The sequence below is a fragment of the Cydia amplana genome, chromosome 5 (assembly GCF_948474715.1).
Source record: "Cydia amplana chromosome 5, ilCydAmpl1.1, whole genome shotgun sequence".
NCBI lineage: Eukaryota > Metazoa > Arthropoda > Insecta > Lepidoptera > Tortricidae > Cydia > Cydia amplana.
The window spans coordinates 3,046,930-3,073,191 of record NC_086073.1 but is presented as its reverse complement, the minus strand read 5'-3'; the positions used below and the strand labels follow the sequence as shown (position 1 = coordinate 3,073,191).

General features: G+C 36.9%; 1 protein-coding gene across 1 annotated transcript in view; it reads right to left on the bottom strand.

Annotated features, from left to right (window-relative positions):
* The window catches only part of LOC134647818 (leucine-rich repeat neuronal protein 1-like), a 348,919-nt gene that overhangs the window by 247,040 nt on the left and 75,617 nt on the right, over positions 1-26,262 (bottom strand). Inside the window, exon 2 of the mRNA XM_063502144.1 lies at positions 7,469-7,512. The gene's annotated coding sequence lies outside the window, so the exon portion shown is untranslated. The remainder of the gene's footprint in view (positions 1-7,468; positions 7,513-26,262) is intronic.

Here is a 26,262-nt window from a genome sequence, read left to right as displayed (position 1 = left end):
CAGCAGCGGGGCAAGGCCCAAGCTGCCGGTGGTCAGGGCTGCAGAGAGAGGAACCGGCGGACTATCCGCGCCGTGTCCAAGATCACCGCCTTCTGCATCTGACCCTTGATCCAACCACCTAGCGAGAGTCTCTCAAGATGTTGGTCGAGACCTTCGCTATTAGACCGTTCACTGAAACGACTATCGGGACAATGATCGTCGAATCAACATCCCACATGGCGGTTATCTCGTGAGCCAAGTCTAGGTACTTGCTGGACTTGTCCTTCTCGGCTCTCACGAGATTCTCATCATGGGGGATGGTGATGTCAACGAGCACGGCCCGGCGTTGCGATCGATCTATTATCACAATGTCAGGCTTATTGGCTACAATAGTCCTGTCAGTGATGACAGATCGATCCCAATAGAGCGTGGCACGACCATTCTCGAGAACTGGCGCAGGTGAATACTTGTAGTACGGTACTTCGCGGTTCACAAGGCCGTATAGAAGAGCAAGCTGCTGGTGTATAATCCTGGCTACGAGATTATGTCTGTGCAAGTACTCGCCGTTCGCAAGATGAGAACAACCGGAAATGATATGCCTGAGTGACTCTCCAGGACGACGGCATGCCCGACAAATGTCGACCGTACCGTCCTTCAGGATATATTTCCGATAGTTGTTCGTCATCATTACTTCGTCCGCAATTGCACAGGCAAAACCCTCGGTTTCTCCGAAGAGGTCCCCGAATCGTAACCAGTTCACCGACGCGAGCAGGTCCACATCGGGTCCCGTGAGGGCCTTGTAGAACCGCCCGTGTAGCACCTTACTCTCCCATGCCGCCTTGCGATCCGCAGTACTTAGTACCACAGGTTTGCGCCAGTTCTCGTTTGCCAAGGAGAGCGGCGTGAGGTTCCTGTCTACTGCCACCACATCACGATGCATCCCACAGTCGTTGTTAAGGAAATAATTCCTGAGATTGTACACCTCGCGGTTGTGGAGATCCTTGGCGTTTAGGAAGCCTCGGCCTCCACATTTCCGTGGGATGTACAATCTCATAACTGACGAGCGTGGGTGTAGCATGCGATGCGCGGTGAGCAGTGATCGGACCCTCCGATCCAGGGCATCCAGCTCGGTCTGAGTCCACCTTAGTATGCCAAAGGAGTATATGAGCAGGGGCATTACCCAGGCGTTGAAGGCGCGCACTTTGTTGCCTCCTGACAAAAGACTGTTAAGGACTTTTGTGAGCCGACTGAAAAAGCGCTCCTTCACCGACCGTCTAATACCCTCGTCCTCAATACCCAACGACTGTGACATACCAAGGTATTTATAGGTTTCTGACTCAGAGATAGATCTGAAAGACATTGTCTCAGAAGGTTGTAAATTTGTTGAATTTACAACCCTCCCCCGCTGTACATGCATAACCGCACATTTATCGACACCAAACTCCATGTTGATGGCACTACTGAAGACGTCGGTGGTTTTCAGTAGCTCCAACAAGTCTCGGCTATTTGGTGCAAATAATTTGAGGTCATCCATGTACAGAAGGTGAGAAATGACTTCACCCCCACTCCGGAGCCGGCAACCTAGTCCCAAATCCTTCAGCAGGGTGCTGAGGGGATTCAAAGCTAGGCAGAACCACAGGGGACTCAGACTGTCGCCCTGAAAGATTCCTCGCTCAATCCTTATAAAATCCTGCGGGCCAGGGCGGTCATCTCCGCCTCCTGGTTGACGAAGGACTGTGGTCCACTGCCTCATACACGCGCTTAGGAAGGCTCTCAAAGCTGCATCAACTTTATAAAGCTCTAAGACCCTCCCCAGCCATGAATGAGGCACCGAATCATAGGCCTTCTTATAGTCAATCCAAGCGACTGAGAGGGCACCCCTGTTCCGCCGGACTTGTTGGCAGATGGTCATGTCTATGAGGAGGAGCTCTTTAGTACCACGGGACCCAACCCTACATCCATTTTGAGCGGAAGCCAGAATATTGTTTGCGACAATGTGCGCGTTGATTTTTGCTCTCAAAATGGATGTAAGGAGCTTGTATAGTGTAGGTAAGCATGTGATGGGTCTGTAGTTCTTCGCTTCCGTGGTACTACCGGACTTATAGAGCAGGAAGGTGACAGCAGTTGTTAAGGAAGGTGGGAGAGAACCAAGCTCGAGGGCTTGTTGAAATTGTGCTGCCAAGCGCGAGTGCGAGCATCGGAACCACTTTAGCCAGAAGTTGTGCAATCCATCCGGCCCAGGACTTTTCCAGTTCTGGGCCGTGCGGATGGCACAACTCACGTCATCGGGGCTGATGGTGACTGCCCCCATGGATTCGATGGACTCGCACTCACGCTCGACAACACTCATCCAACCCCCCTCGGTGTGTCCGACAGGCACCGACCAGATGCTACGCCAGAAGTCAATCATGGCAGTAGCATCCGGTGGCTGCGTGTCGGACGCACGAAGGTTGGTTTCCTCCCACTTTCGGTATACCTTCCTTTGGTCACTTTGAAAACGGCGATTCTGCTGGAATCGATCCACACGCTCTCTGTAGCGGCGAATACGGTTTGCCCATGCATAGACTTTCTGCTTTAGAAAGTCGATGCGCTCTGTGACATTGGCCATGTAGTCGCGGGGCCTGATATCCGTCCCCACGAACGCCTGGTTCACAAAGCGCATTACTCGGGGGCGATTGTTGCCCCCCCTGAAGCAGATCAGCTTTGCGATGAGAGTCCTAAACGAGCTGATACGTCGCTCAATCCGCGCTTGCCATGCAGGGACACCTCCGACGGTCCTAGGTGCACGTTCAGCGTCCGGAAACTTGACTCGAGCAACACGGCACGCCGCGATGGCTCCGCAGTACATGATTGAGTGCGTATCATCTAAATCTTTACTAGTCCGTAAATGTGGCTCTAGTAAAGCGTTTAGGGCTCCCATTAGCGCTAGATTATTATTATTATTATTATAAGGGTTCTTAAAATCCAAGGGTCGAAGTTACAAAACGAGACGTAGTCGAGTTTTGTAAAAAAAGACCCGAGAATTTTAAGAACCAATTATGAGCTGTTGCATACATTACTTTTTCTATGACAGCTGCAGAAAAAAAAAAAAAAAAAAGAGAGTTATTATTAAAAAAAAAAGAGTTATTATTAAAAAAAAAGAGTTATTATTTAAAAAAAATTGAGTTATTATTTAAAAAAAAAAGAGTTATTATTAAAAAAAAAGAGTTATTATTGTAAATGAAAACATACCTCTTTCAATCAAGATGATCGGAACTTGTATCTTTAAAAAAAATAAAGCAGTTGTATTATACTCATAAGATGACTGCTAGCAGTCATCTTATGAGCCTATAGACAAATCATTCAAATGACATTGCTTTAGATATCACTGTCAGTCATTTAATTGACACATTTAAGTGCTGGAGTAGAAAAAAATACATTAAAGTTAACTATAAACTAAATTAAAACTAAACTCAACAAGGCCATAACTCAGTCAAACAACTCGTCCCGCGCCCTTCCAGACGCAAAGGTGCCCATCACGCTCGCCGCATTGCTACGCTGAACCGCAATGGACAGCCTCTGCATCAGGAAAGACCCGGAACGAGGGTCATGACCTCTCTCCCTTAAACGCTGCCCCAATTCACCCAAGAAAATTTTGGCCTCAGCACACCTATAGAATTAGGGTTGTTTCATCATGATTAGTAGGCATTATAAGTGATTTACAGTTTGACTAATAGATATTTCGATTGTAATCGAAAATTCGAAAGTAAGTAGTACCCCAGAGGTCCAATGCATACACTGGTATGGAAATGTGAATATACAATTTCACCTCAGATCAATCTATGTAAATAACGCGTCTTTCCAGTAGACATCGCAAAGTTAAGAGAACCAAAAGCTAATTTTTACATTGCATTCTTACATGCGGCAAACATTTTTCATTACTCGAGACTAGAAAACGAAAAACGTGACACATATAATCTGTGCGGAAAGAGAAGAGTCGTGGAATGTATTGGGCCCAATATTTTCCACGACTATTCTCTTTCCAAACAGACTCTACCGGTCGTTAACTTTTACAGCTTTATCCACAGAACAGAAGTAACCTTTTTCTGAAATGTGTTAGCCCAATCATGTTATAATTAATAGTGTCGAAACACCGGCTCCGCTACAGCTCGTTACTTGTTGCCCTCAATTTTTAAGCCTGAATCAACCCATATCGGTCATCTCGTCAGTTCCCGCAATCGTCGCTTCCGTCGGGGCCCAAATAATACGGGTTCCGTAACCAGTTTGGGAAATCTAATAGTCATACAGAAAAATACAGGGTGGCTAAAAACACGTTGTAAGAAAAAAATGGTTTACTTTTCTTACTTACACGCCTTTTGACGCCGTTTACAAAATATAATTAAAAATTAATATAATGAAGACAATAGATATTATCTTCATAATACTATTTATTTATTTATTTAGGTTCGTCAACAGGTGCAATACAAAAAATACTTATAAATGACAAGTTATAAAATAAAATTGCTAGAGTATTCACCCAATTACAGGCAAACACGGCATGCATGTAACAGATGTTGCGTACATATTATGTTTTTAGTGTACCGGACAAACTTTGTTCGCGGTACACTTATGGGATCACATCGGTCTTGCAAATCAGTTAAATGTGTTTTTTTATCCTAAGTACCCAATATAAATCAAGGTTGCAGAATTATCCTTTGGATTTGATTTTATTAAAATGAAATACAAAGGTTTATTAAAACGAGGCTGATGATGAGTCATTTTTAAATTAACATGACACGAACATTGCTACGACAATGTCGAAATGTTTGAATAAACATCATATTTCAATTTATATTTATTTTTCAAATATAGAAACAAATGACGACTAAAAATGTTGCAATAAGTTAAACATTTATTAACTCATAATAGTGGATGAAATGTATCAGAACTCAATAATTTGTGATTGACAAACAACATACAATTTCACTTTATTGAGACTAGAAGCGTAGGTAGAATTTAAAGGCAGATAAGTAAGAATTTGTCGTAAAATAAGGATACATTTTGAGACCAATATTTGGAAAAATTTGACATGGATGAAATAAGCGCAGAAAATATTCTATTCCGTAGAAATAAGTATAGAAAAAGAGCACTATGATGAAGAAACGTGGGGGATTTGAGAGTTAACAATTGCTGCAACTGCATACGTATTTTCCAATTGAAAATGATTTTCTGATAAAACTTATTGGAACTGTCTGCTACAAATGTAATATTCTTATTTATATACATTGCATCTATTTACGTATGTACGTGTGTATTCGTTTTCTTACAAGTTTTGCCGAATATTGGTCAAACATTGTCCGATTACGAAAAGGGTACCTACTCATATAATTATTTTAGCAGTCTGTGTAGGTATGTATGTATGGTTGTGTCGTATATTCTACTCTAACATCGAAACTCTGCTGACTTTGGTGACCGAGGTGTCAGTCGATTCGTTTTTGTGACGCGAGTGACGCCGAGTCAAATAACATTTTATTTGACAGAGGAGGTGTCTTTACGAGTATTAAAACAAACCATCGCCGGGTGAGTTTTTCAAAAATTTTGCTTATATAAATTCTATTGCTATAATAATAGAACCGCTAAAATCTCAGACAATAAATTTACCACAACAGGATACAGAAAGGCATATTCCCCCAAATCTCTTAACATCGGCTTCCATAACGTTTCCTGTCGGCACGTGCCTTTGTTTTTGATATCTCGACCAGAAATTATTGAGTTTTTGTCATCGCTAAACGAATGAGGCCCGTCGTGGCCACCGTGCCACCGTGATCCGATATTAAATGTTGGGGCACAGTAAATGCATGACGGTCTTTTTTATTTCATTTTGTTTTGCCGACATATTTTTATAGCTGCAGGTAGTGCAGATGGTATACCATTATATTACATGTCTAGGAAAATGAAAGTTTTCCGAGTGGCGAAAGCTTGTTTAATAAACAAGGTTGTAAATGCTTAATTATTTCTAATTTAGGTATTCTAACAAGACTTATTTCAAAATTAGGATTTTATTCCAATGGAATATTAAAACCCACAAACAGTGATAATAAAAAAATATGTAGTTTAAAAAAATCTTCGTTTTACACAATTATTGTGTACCAAACATTGGTACCTAAACGTATTTAACGTATTTATTGCTTGATGTAGCTTTATGGAATTCGTAAATAACCTCGTGCCGCCCAATATAAAATAGGATGTACACTCTGTTTCGATGGAATGTCAACCTTAACTTAAAACAAAGTAGGTAGCATTTCATTTAACTCGTAAAATTTTCGAACAAATGAAATTCAACCCAATTGGTATTACAACAAGATTCAAACTTCCAGTTGGCCATAATTTTGTGTGGTGGGCAGCACGAGGATAAAAACCCCGCATATATTATAGCTTTGCCTTTATAATTTCGTGTCCTATTGCGTTATTTTCATATTCAAAACGCCGTATATAACGAATTTGGAATGTCTTTTAATCATCGCAAATACAATTTTGTTCGGCATCTGTGCCAATTTCATTTGTTTTTATTTCATTACAATTTTAAATTTTAATTTTAAAAATCCCTGCAGCAACATGAGAATGAATTTTATTTTTTGCAATTTATATTAGATATTTTAGCGGTTACTGGGAATACCCATAAAACTTTTTTAACTTGATGTTTTCAATACACAGACAAAATATACTCGTAGGTTTTTATTCTTTAAAGGCTTGAACTTCGGTACTAGCTTAACAAGATAATTTGTCTTAAAGAACACAAAATACCTATAGCAATTAATAAAGATTTTTGATGCATCAACAACTGTATAAAAGCAAAATTTTCGTGCTAACTTATCCAATCTTCTCTTTCACAATCAGTCCATTTTGCAATGCGAAGTCCAAAATAAAAAGCGAAGCGGGGGCTAACCGATACCGATCGCCTAATACGGCTAATGGAAGACGTTCGACTTTGGCGATTTTCCGAACGATTTGCGATAGCCCCCCGTTAAACGGGGTATTGAAGTTGTCTGTGAGTTTAACGTTATACTGTTTTAAATAAGGTTTATTTTTGTGTCAAGAGTTTAGGCTCACAACGCCTAATTATCTTAACACACAAAAATAAACCTTAAAGTCGATTTTATTGTTATGTTCAAACTTTCTGTATGCTACGAAATACGTATGTACCTATTAGATAATTATGTTAACGGCCGGCATCTATAGCCTGGTTGGTATCTAGTGACCCGTCTAAGAAGCTGAAGGTCCCGGGTTCGAATCCCGGTAAGGGCATTTATTTGTGTCTTGATCACGAAAATTCGTTCCTGAATTATGGATTTTTTCTATGTATATAAGATGTACACCTATATTATATATCATCATCTAGTATAACACAAGCCTTGTGGAACTAGATCGATTTGTGTAAGATTGGCCAATATTTATTCATTTATTTATGTACCTATGAAGTGTTTCTCTTAAAATAGCTTGAAAAGCTTACCAGGAAAGCTGTTTGTATGAAGATGTAACTGTCATCCTCTGGATCTGTAAAAAAAACATTAGAATGTGATGAGAAAAAAAGCGATTGTTGCTCGATGGATATTGTGCCAATTGATTTTTCCAAGTATCCACAACACAACTTTGGGAACAAATCAAATTATATTTATTAAAATATTTTGATTTGTGTTTTTTTTAAGTAGTAAAATACTTTATTGTACAAAAAGAAACATAAAATATGAAAGAACAGACATCATTAGTACAGAGACGAACTTATCCCTTTCAGGGATCTCTTCCAGTTAACCCTTGAGCAATTATATACATACATTATATTAGTAGTCACACTACCAGGTATATCAATACATTATAAACTGGAATAGATGTCATATATTAACCACTGGAGGGCTTCGTCACTTTTTCTTTAATATATGACATCATTATTTAAATAATCATGCACAATCTCTATTACGATTTACAGTTTCGGAAAATAATTGGAAATGTAATTGCATAGACTAGGAATCCTCTAGACCAGTGGTTCCTAACCTTTTCAGTCCGGTTACCCCTATGACTAACTAGGGAACCTGATTTTACCCCTCCTCCCAATGGCCAATGGTAATAAAAATTAAACGTGTACGTTTGTTGTATTGTTATATTAGGTTAGCTTATTACCCCCGTAAAATACCAGTTTTACCCCCACGGGGGTAATTACCCCCAAGTTAGGAACCACTGCTGTAGACTGAGTTTAGAGCAATTATTTCATGAAACCTATGCTGCCAAAAATACGGGGGTGCGGGGGGACGAGGTGAGCGAATCCCGTGCCGGCACGGCACGGGATTGACTCGAAGATGGAGTAAAACTACCGTATAAGTGACAGAGGGGGTAGCGTTACTATGCCCAGTCTATGTTTCAATGTAAATATTGATTTACATTTCAGGATAGAAATTATTTGATCGAAATATACATGGACTAAACATTAGACAAGGATAACATCAGGATCTGAATGTAGACAGGGAACTTCCAACTGACGCTATAATAGCCATCGAATCCCAATAGCGATGTCGAGGTCTAAAATAGACGTCCGAAGGCCTAGAACCGACGCTTGGACCCTTGAGACCCGCTGTCGTTGCGTTGTCACTTGCAAATTATAGACGCTTTTAATTGACTGCTCAACTCTATGCCATTTATACCTACACAGGCGATTGCCATTTGGGTGAAATTAGACAGATGGAGATGGATAGGTTTGGGAGAAAGAAAATTAATGTCGCCAAGTAAAAGTTTTGCCTCATTGTGGCAGTAACTAATTAAATATTCTGTATTGTGTCACAAAAGACATTTACAATGTAGACAAAGGTAACAACAGTCTTATCGCTGTAAGCGATCTCTTCCAGACAGGACTTCCATTAGGTAGCAGGAAATAATAACAAAAAGTTCTGCTGTACAAAACACAATAAAGTACAAAGTAAAATAGCTTGTGAAAGAAACGCATGTACAAATTAAAAATAGTTAAGTATGAGTTGAGTAGTCTCATTATTGGTTATATCCAGAGCAATTTACTATACGTATTTTGCAAATTGCAATTGTAAATTGCGAATTTAAATTAGCGACGAGGGTTACCAGTCCGCGGTAAATAATATCGATGCGAAAGGTATTAATTACCTACTCGTTTCGCAGAGAACAAAATAATATAAATTAGAAAATTAAGTGGCTTCTCGCGGCAGAAGTCAATTTAGGTTGGTATTATACCTAAAATCGAGATACCAGGGGTGCATACCAAAGCAGAGCTTAATCAAAGCGGATCCTGCGGGCTATTCGTCCCGGAACCGCGACATTAGTCTCTTGCTCGGTGCAGGGGAAAAATCGGTATGTTGGGTCTTATAAACCCCTGGTAGAGAATATATAGTCATGCTAGAAATTATACTCAAAAGTAATGAAAATTAACACTTTATACAGGGTGCTTCCTGTAACAGAAGCAATAAATTAAACTGTAGGCTGTACTCCTCAAACTGACCAACATTTGTTCAGCAACTTTTGAAAATAACTCATATTTTGATTTTTATTAGACTTTAAAGTTTATTCTAAGATGCAATGTATTGCAAATTTTGTTATGTTTAAAGCGTGACAAGCAACGTCAAACACACTGATGTCAACGTACATTGAAGGCAATATTTATTTTGTATGAAAAAGAGGAAGTCTAAAGGATTCATCATTTTAAAAAGTTGCTGAACAAATGTTGGTCAGTTTGAGGAGTACAGCCTTTAGTTTAATTTATTGCTCCTGTTACAGGAAGCACCCTGTATACATGTGTATGCAACATTGATCCGTATGAAATGTTAGTAAATAATACGATAAGGCTTCTAGAGAGTTCTGCCAAAATTCCTGATTATATTAAATAACGTGAACATGGCGCCGCACGCCATACGATAAGGTGGTAGAATTTAAGGAATCTCATTGAATTGATGTAATCTAAATACCACTGTAGACGGGCATTTTAGTTACAAGTATTAAAAAAACTTTTGAGCCTAAGCCAGACCAATCGTCAAAACCTCCGGACATTTTCGGATTCCAGTCGCAGTGCTCACAATCTGCCAAAATTTCCGGTAACCTTACATACGCTTGTCACAAGTGATACTGAACAAAATCCACACGCAACTGTAAACCAAAGACAAAGTAACTTTCAACCTTTGACACGGCGTTGCGGGCAAATGTACCAGGGCAAAACAAAGGAGAGTTAATCAGGGTGTCTGATCCGGCGGACTATTTGTCGCGCGGCCGCGGCATTAGTCCTGTGTCCACTTGCAAGTTGGACAGCTGATTAGTGTGCCTCAAAAATTGGTGCGGATCGTTTTTGCTGGGCAAGGGTGTTTGAACTAAAGTTGAGGTATTATACGTTTGAGTGAGTTCAAGACGCTAAAAAGGCGTGTAGAACAAACTTAATTGGAATATTAATTTGGAGGTTAAGCGCGTTAATATTTTTCTCTGTTTATCTTATATCTTCTATAGTCTTGCAGACTTCAAAAGCATTCTTTCAAATAGTCCATGTAGCCTACCTTGTACCATGTAGTTTACCTTATTATAGATTTGACCTCCCTAGAGCACCCCTCCAACTTTCTTCCAAATCGTTTGTCTCGTTCATTTGATTACCGCCCTCATATGCAATCCTGCCAAATACTTAAACACGTCACATATCTCGTCATTTTCTGTTGTACTCAACGTACCCAGTCCCCCAAGTTCTTTCGAAACGTCTATTGCTTAGTTGGATCACTTCACATAGGGTCGTAGTCGGAGTATGTTTAACTCCTATATTTAACCCCTAGCAGACTACAGTCAACATTCCCCCAACATTCTTCCGAATCGTCTGTTCCGCTGATTTGATTACCACCTTCAACATGCATACCTCCCTCAAAATTCTTACGAATTGTTACGCCTATTGTCTAAGTTGTCTCACTTCCAAAATATTTCCATAGTTTATACTTCACGCATACCGGTATATAACCTCTTTTTTACCTCTTTCGACATGTTGATGGTCATCCTCCAAAATATTTGTAATGTTATGCTTTACCCCACATTCCAAATCTCATGCTTTCTAAATTACTATTGCTAATACGTATGGGTGTTAAGTACGAGTATATAATCTATTATAACCCTCGCCAACATCCCCCAACATTCTTCCAAACCGTCAGTCCCGCTGATTTGATTATCGCGCTCAGGTGGCGAGGTACCTACTCTCCGAGCGCTCTCACGGGAGTTTTTCTAATTTCCTACCAGGCTTTCGCGGCTCATTTGGCTGATTTAATTTATTAATGAATCTGTTTGTACCGTCTGAAGTTTGATTGTGTTTATTCATCGGGTGTTTCATAATTAATTGTTTCTGGCTACATGTTCTTATACAATGATTTTGTAGGAAACGAAATTGATTTTATTTCGTAAGGTACTGAATTAGGTAAACTTTAAGGTGTCAAACCAGCGACCGAATGTCTCAATCATTTTTTATACACTCTCTTTCAGAATCACTTCGTTTCAACTGGATTTAAGCTCTTTTCCTCACTTATTTTCGTCATCAAACAGAAAATATCCGTCAGTAAATTATACCATCATAAAGTAACGCCGTCCCGTTATGACCTCATTATTAAATCCATTTCCACGGCACCAGGAGTTCATAACAAATGAGGTAACCTCCTATTCCTTTGCCGCGTCACGCGCGGTCATTGTTAATTTAAGAAAAAAGTTAGGGTTAAGCTAGCTGATGTAATAAGCGGTCAAGGAAATAAGTGGTATAATTACACACCTATGTATGAGTATGTAGTTACAGGCAAAGGAAAGTAGCATTTCGTCTATGTAGTATTCTGTATATAATACTTCCTAAGTATTTTGTACCTTCTATACCTGATATCTTTAAATTTTAATTCATAAAAATAATCGTTGTTCGCTACATATATACCTTAGAATAGAATAGCATAGGTTTTGTTTTTGCATTGTTACTGCTAAGACTGCTGTGGCGTTAAAAGTGGTACTTACCTAGTGTCACTATTAATATTCTTATTAAAATAAACGAAATTACAAAATGAACGTTCATTATAGCAACACGACTGCGACGTCAACATAATTCACAAGGAAATGAACAGCATGTCGCCATCCGAATGTAACTTTTATTCTGATAAAAGTGAAGTTCGTGTCAACTTCAGACTGCAAATAGCAGGCTATTTAAAAATATTCATAGAGCCTTAGTTTTACAGCTTTTTTTCAAAAAAGGTCGGAAACCCTTTAAAATAATTCCCTTATTAAAGCAAGCTACCAGGAGCTCAGAAGAGGCACGGAGCTTGCGGTGACACGCCCGCCGCGTCCTTGCATAACGTGGCTCGTTTGCATTCTGCAGTAATGACTAATATGAAATATGGCGCGTAATTACATGGGTTATGTATGTCATAAAATAATGGTTTGTTAAGTGCCTGCGGTAAATACTTGCCTATTGTAAATATTGAAGTTTGAGTTTTTAAAACGATAGCCCTTAAAAAGGAACGGATTTCTTAAACTAGTTTGTTTTGATAGGATTTATCCTACGTACTTAAATTCGATGTTGCCGCTTCCATATTGGGAATTACTGTATATTCTTTCCCTTGTATTCATAAAACTTAACAAAACTTTGTCAAATTCTGTTCCTCTCTGACAAACCCAAATTTCAAAATGACGGACAAGGGCAAACGATTATCACAGGCTTATCAGACATAGGCGGGCATTTATTAGTAACGCTATTTGTATCTATTACATATACGTATTAATCATTAAATCCTAAAACAAGGTTCTACCTAAGTTCTGAACCTGCTCTGCTAATGACATCATCAGACATCTCTAAAGGCCTTACACAAAGACCCTAACAGTCATAGCCTTTTGCAAAATCCATTAACCTTTTATGCAGTGTTATTTGGGACGATGACGATTGTTTACACGCGTTTGTTTAGATTTCTGATGCTTTTAGTTAACAGGGCGTACCGGTATGCGTCAATATTCAAACTTTTTGTACCTATGTGCAAACATGTAAAAAGTTAAAAGCTGCAGTTTTTTCATAATAGGTAGGACTTCCAAAAAGGAATTTGGAAGCCGATTAAAAATATACTGTTACCCAGGCCGGAAAAACGAATCGTGGGACACCTCACTCAACACAATCGGATTAGTACTTTTATATCTACGCTGGAAGACGCAAACATACTGCTAAAATGATCACGTGTGCGATTCCTACAGGTCGATTCCAATTTAACAATTTCTTATGGTTTTTAAACTGGTTTTGATACGACCTTGACGATCGTCTTGGTGATTGGCGCGCATATCACACGGCTTTCACTTAATTTCGCATGCACCAATCAGCGTGAGCGATCTTCAAGGTCGTATTAAAATAAGATCAAAACCGTAACATATTGATAAATCAGAATCAGGCTCCTAGTAGTTGAATAAAAAAGATGTGAACATGTTTTTAACTCTGATTTGCAAATTTTGCCCCGCTTTGATAAATAATCCAGGAACATCCGCTAAGTGGCCAGACGTGCTTTTTGCATAGCCCGGCTAAATTGGACAAATTGGCTAAAAGCAAGCTGGTTTACTTTAACCCTGGCTGTCCCTAACCCTACGGGTGCAAAAAAGGAGATAAATTTGGACGTACGGACGTTGCTAAATACCTATCATTTATAATTTTATAGGAAGAGCTACTGAATAAAAACAAGTATAATAGGGATGATGACACATGTTGAATTTTATAACAAAATCTAGTAAAATAGATAGCAAACGAGCAATTTATCACAATAATGTGGATATTAAAATAAAATATTGGAAAATTACAAAAATACAGGACCTGAAAGTTTCAAAATTTAAGTCTTTTTTAACTTACAAAAACGATAAAAGTAAGGGTACCATTCGATTCCTTACATTTCATCCAAAAAAATATTGTATAGCAACTATATACATAAACGCAATATTTCACCGACAAAAACGCAATTTTCTTGTTTTGTCCATACCTACTACAAGATGGGCGATGACGTCACGGCCCTTGGCCGTTTTGTATAGGGCGTTTCGCGAGTGAAGTGCGACTGTCGGCCTTTGACTACAATTTCTGACTTTTGTGTTACTTTAATGCAATGGGTCCCATATAGACATTTGATCCTAAAAACAAACCCGATCGATTGATACCATTAAAAAAATTAGTCATGTAGCCTATTACATATTATTTATTTTACAGAATTATTTATTTATTACACAGTAACTATTTCCATATAGAACACATTTATACATGGTTCTGAACGGTACCTACTGAATATTTTAAATTCATTTAAGTGACGATTCGACATTTGATAAAAAATTAGTCTGAAATTTTGCTTTTAGTATTACCTATGAATTACGACGACACAAATAGAGAAGCACATTTTATTTAAAATAAGTTTTTGGCAAAAATTTCATTCTTGACACAAGCTTTTATCGCTGACTGTACTTTTCTTACGACAGACAACTAATACTCATAGAGACAATTCTAAAAATTGCTAACACAATTAGGTTGCGTTGTTTCATCACAGAGGTCCTATGGCCACCTCCAGTCTCCATCATCAGATCAGCTGTATGGTACCATAATATTGCATTGTCACCCGACTTACATGTGTATGCAAAATTTCAGCTCAATCGGAAACCGGGAAGTGGATCAAATTTAACTTGCAAGATTCCATTACATAGTTACATACAGGTCGACCTAATAAAAGCGTGTTAAAAATGCTTTTATTTGCTTATAGGTATTAGCTGTATAGTTTTCTTTTTTTTTGTCTTATAGTCTTTCCGCAAGATAAGTTGTGGCACATATTTAATTTTAGGTACTGCAGACGTAACATAACAGTACCTACTAGTATTTTCATCTCACGACAAAGTTGATGGGATCAACGTAGGCCTGCAGGGCTACCACCACTTTGGCACTGACATAAACGCCATTGAGAACGTAATTTACTTTCTATGCATCTCGCTCGCATATTAGTGCAAACGAGATGTATAGAAAGTAAATTACGTTCTCGACAGCGTATATGTCAGTTTTGACACTGTCAGTGACTCGTGGTACGGGCTCTGGAGGCGTAACACGTAACACCGTTTCTCTTTCAATGAGTGCTTTTGTAATGTTGTTCAGAGTCAATAATTGTAATAGACACATTGATCGACCTACGCCTGATGCTGACAAAGATGCTGATTTATCTCGTGAAGCTGGGGAAAAGTGAGAGCTGTCGTGGATTAGAAATAATCACAGATCTACAACGTACAAGATTGCCTGTCAAATATCAAAAGCGTGACCAAAATCGGACTGACGTTAAAGTGGCCCACTGATTAACAGTCCGCCGGACGGTATCGGCCTGTCAGTTGATCGGAACTGACAAATTTTTGTTGTAACTAACAGGCCGATACCGACCGGCGGACTGTTAATCAGTGGACCCCTTAAGTGTCATTTTAGTATGTGTGTATTTAAGTATATGTGAGTACGTAAATTATTTGCTTTGATTGTTTTAATTAAATGATTGTAGATCTGTTTTTGGTGACACGTTGTAAAAAACTAGGTAAGTAAGAAAAATATTGTTACAAAATATTTTTATAGTATTTTATACAATCGTGATATAATGGAGAGCTTTTCAGTCGAGTACCGTGTTTAGGCAACGAAGCTTGCTGAGTTGCCTAAGTAAGGTACGAGACAGACAGTTGGGGTCCCATCGTGGAAAAAGTATGCGATTTCACTTTGGTATACGAAGTCTTAATTCAAGCATTGCAGTCGACGAGTAGAAAAACTTATTTTTAGGGCTACTTGTTGAGTAGTAGAGGGTATTATAACAGTGTAATGTTATTTATTAAATAACATCTAAGTAAATATAGAATACACTAGTACAGCGTTTTGACAAATAAGGGCAATCAAGGCAAATGGCTGAAAAAGTACGTCACGCCTTCTCTGCCAGGTAACCGTGATAATAGCACACCTTCACAAAGTCGTTCAAAAACAAACTGCATCAGAACTGAATGCACGTCAGAAAGGCGTGGGAACGGTGGTGTGCGTCAATGGAACGTAATGAAGGGCCATTCGTTTGTCATTCGCGAATGAAAGACCTGCGATAATAGTGGAGTAAGAACTACATATTCTTGTGGTCTTATTGCACGTAATGTACGTATTTAATCTTACCGCAAGTACAACTTGAAAAAGCTTCAGTTTCTGCATCTGGTTGATTGCAACGAATTCAATAAAAACCGGCCAAGTGCGAGTCGGACTCGCACACGAAGGGTTCCGTACTATTACGCAAAAAAACGGCCAAAAAATTACGTTTGTTGTATGGGAGACATATTTAATTTTATTTTTGGTAATAATATTTAATAAAATAATTTGATTTGTAGTTGAAAGTAAGATCTATTTCGCAAAGTGGCATTAAAACACGAGTTCAGCCTATTTTCAAATCTGCTAATAGTCTAAACTTACTACCTACGAATTTTTAGCCTTATTAGAGTTTATTGGTTAAGAGTAAGCATTGGTTTGAGATCTGTGGAGAAATGTGAGGGAGGCCTAAGCCCAACTAGAGCAATAGAACATAACAAGCTAATCCAAGTGTAACATTGTGTATTAGACATAGAAATAGACTTAGATATTTTTTAATTAACATCACAAACATCGCATTAATGGTACGTTTGACCATAAAATCCTAAAAACTACATTCGTACAAAACACGGATCAGCAGTCTCATAAACTGTGTCGACTGAGTCATTATGGCATAATCCGATACGGGCATTAAGCGCTCGAATTAAACCAATCGTTTTGTCGACCGATAGCAAATACCCCACTGATAGCGAATACCCCGCCGTAATAGGTACTGTAAAATTTTATGTCACTTAAAAGGACGATAAAATATAATGGCGGGGATAGAGGTGGATTTTTAAATTTAAGTTTTCTTTACTTTTACGTTCGTTTGAGGTTATATGCTTCGTCAACTGTACTGGGAGGAAAAGATATCAAAAGTAAACAGGGTAGTAAAATAGTACGCTTATCCTTATGAAAAATAATCAGTTCAGCGGAAACTAGCATTATATTTTATTATATATTAATAATATATGTAGGTATATAGCATAATAATAATTTAGTTCTTTCAGCATTTCAAATAAGCATTTTAGATAATTAATTCAACAAAGAAAGATAATCCAACCATTTAAATAATATAAATCGGACAGTAAGTGTGCCGTAATAGTTATTTTCGATACAAGTGCGAAAAAGAGGAAATTCGAAACGAGGGGCGATAAATTAAAACACGACCGAAGGGAGTGTTTTAAATCGACACGAGTTGCGAATTACCTATTCGCACGTGTATCGAACAACGTTTTACAGTACATATGGCACTTTAAAGTTTCGACATACGCACGAAAAGTGCTATTTTACGCACTAGTGCGGAAAAATAGTCCCATGTCTGTAAAAGTGCATTACCTACTTCAACAGAATCGACTTACAAAAACGTATCCCACACTCCATCCTTCATTCCTGTCTGGGAATCGAACCCAGGAAATCCGCCGGTACCGTTGCTAACTGTTCATACAATCCGGCTTCAATACTATTATGATTGTGTTACACACAATGGCAGCTTTTATGTTCTAAAATGTAACAAACATCTATGAAATCACTTGGCACATATTCCTTTTTGGAATTGTATTTAGGAGTGACATAACTACAAATTTTGTTCACTATCAAAAGCCTTGATGTTTGGACTTATGGTTTTATTTCGCTTGACTGAGTGTTTTGCTTATCTTGGTTGTTAGATGATCTAGAATTATAGGCCTCATGTGTTTAGAAAGTGGTGTGATTTGAAGGGTCTTTTAAGTGTGGACGTAATTGGGTGTATTAAGTTAAGAGTCATCAAGGTAGTCACGATCTGCCCTGGGCTGGAACATTTAAAAATATGGTGCGGCCTTAGGATTGTTTGTGGGAACTCTAATGGACACAGACACACATGTTTGAAAACTAGTCTATCAAATTGAACAATATCATGATCACCAGACATAGGAATCCGTGGGCAAATTTTCTTGACAGGTAGGGACTTCCTATATCGATAAACTCAATTATCGATGCTCGTTCTCTATACTAGTGATCGCCCCCAACATTGTGTTTTTTGTAACTATTGTTTTGAAGACAAGTATGAAATTCACACATAGCATATCTATATATATAAATGCAAGTGTCCTGACTGACTGACTGACTGACTGACTGACTGACTGATTCATCAACGCAGAGCCGAAACTACAAAAGCTAGAAAGTTGAAATTTGCACACTAGGTTGCATTTGTAAAGTGTACAAGAGATAAGAAGCGATTTTGAAAAATTCAACCCCTAAGGGGGTTAAAAAGGGGATGAAAGGTTGTATGGGGTTCAAGTTTTAGTTTAAGCTAGAAATTTGAAACTTTGTGAAAATGTATTATATTAAAAAACAAGAAAACTAATTTCAGCGTTTTCGAAAATTCATCCCCCAAGGTGGTGAAAAAGGGGTTGAAAGTTTGTATGGATATCAAATATTTTTGTGAGTGTGTGACTTTAAACTTTGTATATGGGTATACTATTATAAGACAGGAAAAGTAATTTCAGCGTTTTTGAAAATTCATCCCCTAACAGGGTTAAAAAGGGGTTGAAAGTTTGAATCCATTACAAATGCTTTGAAACTTCTTAGAAAGGCATAATAGCCGATTACAAAAAAAAGTAATTGCGACGTTTTAGGAAATTCAACCCCTAAGGGGGTAAAAAAGGGGATGAAACTTTGTCTTGGGGTGCAAATTTTATTTTAAGCTAGGACCTTGAAACTTTGCAAAAAGGTATTAAATTAAAAAACAAGAAAACTAATTTCAGCGTTTTTAAAATATCATCCCCCGAGGTGGTGAAAACGGGGTTGAAAGTTTGTACGGAGATCAAATATTATTGAGAGTGCGGGACTTGAGTCTTTGTATAAAGCCATATTATTAAAACTCAAGAAAATTAATTTCAGCGTTTTTAAAAATTCATCCCTTAAAAGGGTTAAAAAGGGGATGAAAGGTTGTATGGGGTTCAAGATTTATTTTAAGCTAGGAATTTGAAACTTTGTAAATGCAAGTGTCCTGACTGACTGACTGACTGACTGACTGACTGACTGATTCATCAACGCAGAGCCGAAACTACAAAAGCTAGAAAGTTGAAATTTGCACACTAGGTTGCATTTGTAAAGTGTACAAGAGATAAGAAGCGATTTTGAAAAATTCAACCCCTAAGGGGGTTAAAAAGGGGATGAAAGGTTGTATGGGGTTCAAGTTTTAGTTTAAGCTAGAAATTTGAAACTTTGTGAAAATGTATTATATTAAAAAACAAGAAAACTAATTTCAGCGTTTTCGAAAATTCATCCCCCAAGGTGGTGAAAAAGGGGTTGAAAGTTTGTATGGATATCAAATATTTTTGTGAGTGTGTGACTTTAAACTTTGTATATGGGTATACTATTATAAGACAGGAAAAGTAATTTCAGCGTTTTTGAAAATTCATCCCCTAACAGGGTTAAAAAGGGGTTGAAAGTTTGAATCCATTACAAATGCTTTGAAACTTCTTAGAAAGGCATAATAGCCGATTACAAAAAAAAGTAATTGCGACGTTTTAGGAAATTCAACCCCTAAGGGGGTAAAAAAGGGGATGAAACTTTGTCTTGGGGTGCAAATTTTATTTTAAGCTAGGACCTTGAAACTTTGCAAAAAGGTATTAAATTAAAAAACAAGAAAACTAATTTCAGCGTTTTTAAAATATCATCCCCCGAGGTGGTGAAAACGGGGTTGAAAGTTTGTACGGAGATCAAATATTATTGAGAGTGCGGGACTTGAGTCTTTGTATAAAGCCATATTATTAAAACTCAAGAAAATTAATTTCAGCGTTTTTAAAAATTCATCCCTTAAAAGGGTTAAAAAGGGGATGAAAGGTTGTATGGGGTTCAAGATTTATTTTAAGCTAGGAATTTGAAACTTTGTAAAAATGTATTATATTAAAAAATAAGAAAACTAATTTCAGCGTTTTCGAAAACTCATCCCCCAAGGTGGTGAAAAAGGGGTTGAAAGTTTGTATGGAGATCAAATATTTTTGTGAGTGTGGGACGTGAAACTTTGTATATGGGTATGTTATTATAAGACAGTAAAAGTAATTTCAGCGTTTTTGAAAATTCATCCCCTAACAGGGTTAAAAAGGGGTTAAAAGTTTGAATCCATTACAAATGCTTTGAAACTTTTTAGAAAGGCATAATAGCCGATTACAAAAAACAGTAATTGCGACGTTTTAGGAAATTCAACCCCTAAGGGGGTAAAAAAGGGGATGAAACTTTGTCTTGGGGTGCAAATTTTATTTTAAGCTAGGACCTTGAAACTTTGCAAAAAGGTATTAAATTAAAAAACGAGAAAACTAATTTCAGCGTTTTTAAAAATTCATCCCCCGAGGTGGTGAAAAAGGGGTTGAAAGTTTGTACGGAGATCAAATATTATTGAGAGTGCGGGACTTCAATCTTTGTATAAAGCCATATTAATAGATCTCAAGCAAAGTTATTTCAGCGTTTTTAAAAATTCATTCCTTAAAAGGGTTAAAAAGGGGATGAAAGGTTGTATGGGGTTCAAGATTTATTTTAAGCTAGGAATTTGAAACATTGTAAAAATGTATTAAATTAAATAATAAGGAAATTGAATTCAGCGTTTTCGAAAATTCATCCCCCAAGGTGGTGAAAAAAGGGTTGAAAGTTTGTATGGAGATTAAATATTTTTGTGAGTGTGGGACTTGAAACTTTGTATATGGGTATATTATTATAAGACAAGAAAAGTAATTTCAGCGTTTTTAAAAATTCATCCTCTAACAGGGTTAAAAAGAGGTTGAAAGTTTGAATCCATTACAAACGCTTTGAAACTTTTTAGAAAGGCATAATAGCCGATTGCAAAAAAAAGGAATTGCGACGTTTTAGGAAATTCAACTCCTAAGGGGGTAAAAAAGGTGATGAGACTTTGTCTTGGGGTGCAAATTTTATTTTAAGCTAGGACCTTGAAACTTCGCAAAAAGGTATAAAATTAAAAAATAAATAAAACTTATTTCAGTGTTTTTAAAAATTCATCCCCCGAGGTGGTGAAAAAGGGGTTGAAAGTTTGTACGGAGATCAAATATTTTTTAGAGTGCGGGACTTCAATCTTTGTATAAAGCCATATTATTAGATCTCAAGAAAAGTAATTTCAGCGTTTCCAAAAATTCATCCCTTAAAAGGGTTATAAGGGGTTGAAAGATTGTATGGGGTTCAAGTTTTAGTTTAAGCTAGGAATTTTAAACTTTGTGAAAATGTATTACATTAAAAAACAAGAAAACTAATTTCAGCGTTTTTGAAAATTCATCCCCCAAGGTGGTGAAAAAGGGGTTGAAAGTTTGTATGGAGATCAAATATTTTTGTGAGTGTGGGACTTGAAACTTTGTATATGAGTATATTATTATAAGACAGGAAAAGTAATTTCAGCGTTTTTGAAAATTCATCCCGTAACAGGGTTAAAAAGGGGTTAAAAGTTTGAATCCATTACAAATGCTTTGAAACTTTTTAGAAAGGCATAATAGCCGATTGCAAAGAAAAGGAATTGCGATGTTTTAAGAAATTCAACCCCTAAGGGGGTAAAAAAGGGGATGAAACTTTGTCTTGGGGTGCAAATTTTATTTTAAGCTAGGACCTTGAAACTTCGCAAAAAGGTATGAAATTAAAAACCAACAAAAATAATTTCAGTGTTTTTAAAAATTCATCCCCCGAGGTGGTGAAAAAGGGGTTGAAAGTTTGTACGGAGATCAAATATTTTTTAGAGTGCGGGACTTGAATCTTTGTATAAAGCCATATTATTAGATTTCAAGAAAAGTAATTTCAGCATTTTCAAAAATTCATCCCTTAAAAGGGTTAAAAGAGGGTTGAAAGATTGTACGGGGTTCAAGTTTTAGTTTAAGCTAGGAATTTGTAACTTCGTAAAAAGTTATTTCATTAAAAGAGAAGTTTTTAAAAATTCATCCCCTATAAGGATCCAAAAGGGGTTGAAAGTCTGTATAGGGTTTAAATTTTATTTAAAGCTAGGAACTTGAAACTTAGTAAAAAGGTATTTTATTAAAAAACAAAAAACCCTATTCAGCGATTTTAAAAATTCATCCCCCGAGGAGGTGAAAAAGGGGTTGAAAGTTTGTATGGAGATCAAATATTTTTGATAGTGCGGGACTTAAATCTTTGTATAAAGCCATATTATTAGAACACAAGAAAACTAATTTCAGCGTTTTTAAAAATTCATCCCATAACAGGGTTAAAAAGGGGTAGAAAGATTGTATAGGTTATAATTTTATTTAAAGCTAGGAACTTGAAGCTTTGTAAAAAGGTAAAGGTAAAGAAAACGAATTTCAGAGTCTTTGATAATTCATCTCCCAAGGTGGTGAAGGGGGTCAAAAATTTGTATGGAACCCAAATATTTATTTGAGTGCGGGACTTGAATCGTTGTATAAAGGCATATTATTACAATACAAGAAAAGTAATTTCAGCGTTTTTATAAATTCATCCCCTAAAAGTTTAAACAGGGGTTGAGAGTTGGTAGAGGGTTCAAATTTTATTTAAAGCTAGGAACTTCAAACTTCGTAAATAGGTAGTTAGGTAGTAGGTTTTATTAAATAGTGGACTTGAAAATCTTCTGCGGGTTGAGAGAGATTATATCGAGAACAATTTTATTCAGTTAGGGGCTTGAAACTTCGTAGCCAGGTTGTGAAAGACAAATCTCATGTGTTGTATAATAATTAACAAATGATTAACCGTCCCTACTGCTATCTTTTGCTGCATAATGTTCTAAAGCTAAACTAATGTAGAATGTATAACCACCAATATACAAATCCACGCGTACGAAGTCGCGGGCAACAGCTAGTATTAAATAATCGCTAGGTTATATAAAGGTAGGGCGTAATACTTATTGCACTATGAAATAGTCAATATTATTTCAACCTCTTTATTGATTGATTATCAATCAAAGCGAATTGAGTTATTATTTTATTTGATTTTTACACTTTTAATAAAAATATATTTTTACAAGCAAACCATTGAGTGATCTCTAGTATATAGAACGAGCATCGATAATTGAGTTTATCGATATAGGAAGTCCCTACCTGTCAAGAAAATTTGCCCCACGGATTCCTATGTCTGATGATCACTATTATAATCAGTTGGACTGTATGGATATTTCCCTATTTTGGTTGTAAGTCCTATTTTATTGTGCAAGAGGGCTTAGGCAATAGGGCCCTCGGTAGGTTAATACGGATTGGTCCATTTGAATTTGTTCGGACCTTTATGCAGGTGTTTTAGGATTTTCTTTCTTTCCTTATGTTCTTTCCCTTTCTTCACCAAAAATTAACTGGTAAATTATAAAATGAACATGTGCAAAAGTTAAAAAAAAAAACTTAATTCCAACTCTCGGCTTGGCTAGCAGTGATCATACATAATTCATTATCGTGTGTCGCTAATATATTTATTTATTTTATTTTATTTATATATATTAACCCTTTAACCGCCAGAGTCTGATATATAAGACGTTACATATCCAGTTCATTTCGCCACAGTCTGATAAATAAGACAAAGATCTGATTTGGTTTTTACAGCACATTTATAACTCCCGTAACTATGCCAACCTTACTCTGCGTGGTACAATTACTGTCGGTGGCGACACGAGCACGCTCGATCAAAAATTGCTGGCGGTTAAAAGGTTAATATACTCGTAGTTATCTTCCATTTCAGAATGCAATAAGTTTACAACTGACTAATAATTGTAATTAAACAAAACCTTTCTCAGAGAAAGGGATGTACAGTAATTATAAATGGGTATGTCCGCCATCATGAAACTGCAATCATTAGCATGCATCGTGATAGTTGATTTCGTGATAGAGCATTTGCGTGAAGACGTACCTTTATTTTGCATATTTGTTAGCTTTTAATGGTATTTCCTATATTGCAAAGTAATTACAGAGTTTCTCATAGAGGAGGAGATGTTTCGTTACGTCAAATTCGTGTGACGAAAAGAAATAGATGATTGGTTCTAAAAATAACTCGATAATAAGACAAGCCTTTACTACTTTAATGCTATAAATAGAATCGGGAATATTTTTTTAAGTATTTCATTCTGTAAGTTTTGCCTACTTTGCTCCTTGCTCCCCACTGGGTATTGCATGGGTAATTGTGATTCAACAGTTTTTATATATGAGAACTATATCACAACCTCATGTAATAAAAAATATTTGTTGAAATTTGAACTTTAATAGCTTTCCATAGAGTTGAATATCATATCCGCCATATATGGCTTCGTATGCGGCATTTGCGGCAAAGAGAAGTATTACAGCGTCATAGTAAAGTGTCAAACTATGGAACTTGCTACTACTACTGTTACTAGTAAATTCATCATTCAGAGACAATTTCAATATGGCGGTTTGTTTACATACTTAGCAAGTTCCATAAAATGACACTTTAGTGATGGTCTACCTACTTTAAATCGGAATATATATCGACATATCTACCATAATATAATAATTTTATTGTCGAATTTTCGAGTAAAATTTGTAGCTAATTGGGCACATTTTACGGTTACAAAATGTATCCGTTGTCATTACCTACTAAACTCGAAAGTACAATGAAGTAACAATATTTACTTCTTAGGTAATTTTAGCTTCCTAAAAGAAATAGGTACTCTAATTCCTTTGTTCTCATTAAATAAAGCAGGTAAAAGAGTTAAACCAGTGTCAAAGACGCAGCCTTTAATATTTTTATTAACCCAGGACATTAAACATTAATGACCAGGGATTTAAGGGTCTTAAAAAAGACAAACCCGCTCAGGTACTTGCTTTATTTTTTTAGGACTATCTTCTCTGATGATTTTATAACAATTCGCCCTTTGACCGGCTTCATAATTGCTGGATTTTCCTTGAACAATGTTGGAAAAATGTGTCAATTCTAGTAAAGGGCACAACCGGTTCGTATTTTCATTAAAAATGTCGTCTACTGAGCAAATTGACTTTGTAGCAGAAATTAATTTTAGAATCTCATTAATTAGTAAATAACTTTATTAAATAGGCTTTCTTGATTTTATTTTTGTGGAATATCCGCCCATATACAGGGTGCTTCCTGTAACAGGAGCAATAAATTAAACTGTAGGCTGTACTCCTCAAACTGACCAACATTTGTTCAGCAACTTTTAAAAATTATGAATCCTTTAGACTTCCTCTTTTTCATACAAAATAAATATTGCCTTCAATGTACACTGACATCAGTGTGTTTGACGTTGCTTGTCACGCTTTAAACATAACAAAATTTGTAATACATTGAGTCTTAGAATAAACTTTAAAGTGTAATAAAAATCAAAACCTGAGTTATTTTCAAAAGTTGCTGAACAAATGTTGGTCAGCTTTAGGAGTACAGCCTACAGTTTGATTTATTGCTCCTGTTACAGGAAGCACTCTGTATATAACTAGCTCCTTCCGATTTTGTTTTCGTTTTATCTGTTTTTTAATTAAATTTATTAAGTACAAAGCAACATTTTTACTCAAAACTGTCAAATGTTGCGGAAGGAAACGGAAGCTCTTATAATTTTTGGGCACAAAATTTAACAAAATTTACTCCACCGTCTTTTTGAATATTCAATAAAAACAAACTCAATTATACTTTTTTGGAAGGTACGGTAGCACAGCAGTAAAAAGCATATTTTTTGAATACTTGTATTATAATTAACTGACAATAATCTAATCAAACTTGTAGTCAAACTAGGGACCAAGAAAACGCATTTATTTTCATACCTTATACTACATTAAATCAATGAAGTGGTAAACTAACTAACTCCCTTAATTCAGTGACCAACTCTTCGATGCCTCCCTGGAGGACGATTCTGATTAAACAACTTTTTGGTTTTGATTCGACTCACAGTGCACCGATAACTCCGATAAGTGCGAACGAGATGCCGAATGACACGAGACTGATTGCACTTCCTGCGCACTAATCAGCGTGAGCGATCATCATAGTCGTATCGAAACCTGAACAAGTTGTTATATCAGAATACTCCTCTGGATTATGTCTAACCTATTTAACGCGAAGCCACCCGTAGGGTTGTATGCGTTTAGTTTCATCTCTATCAGATCTTGGACCGTAATGGATCACTCGTTTTTGCGTACTGCGTACAACCACAGTAGCGCCAACATAGTCAGTACCTCAAGCCAGTTTTTGCAATTTCGAATCATTATAAATATTAATTCAAAAGT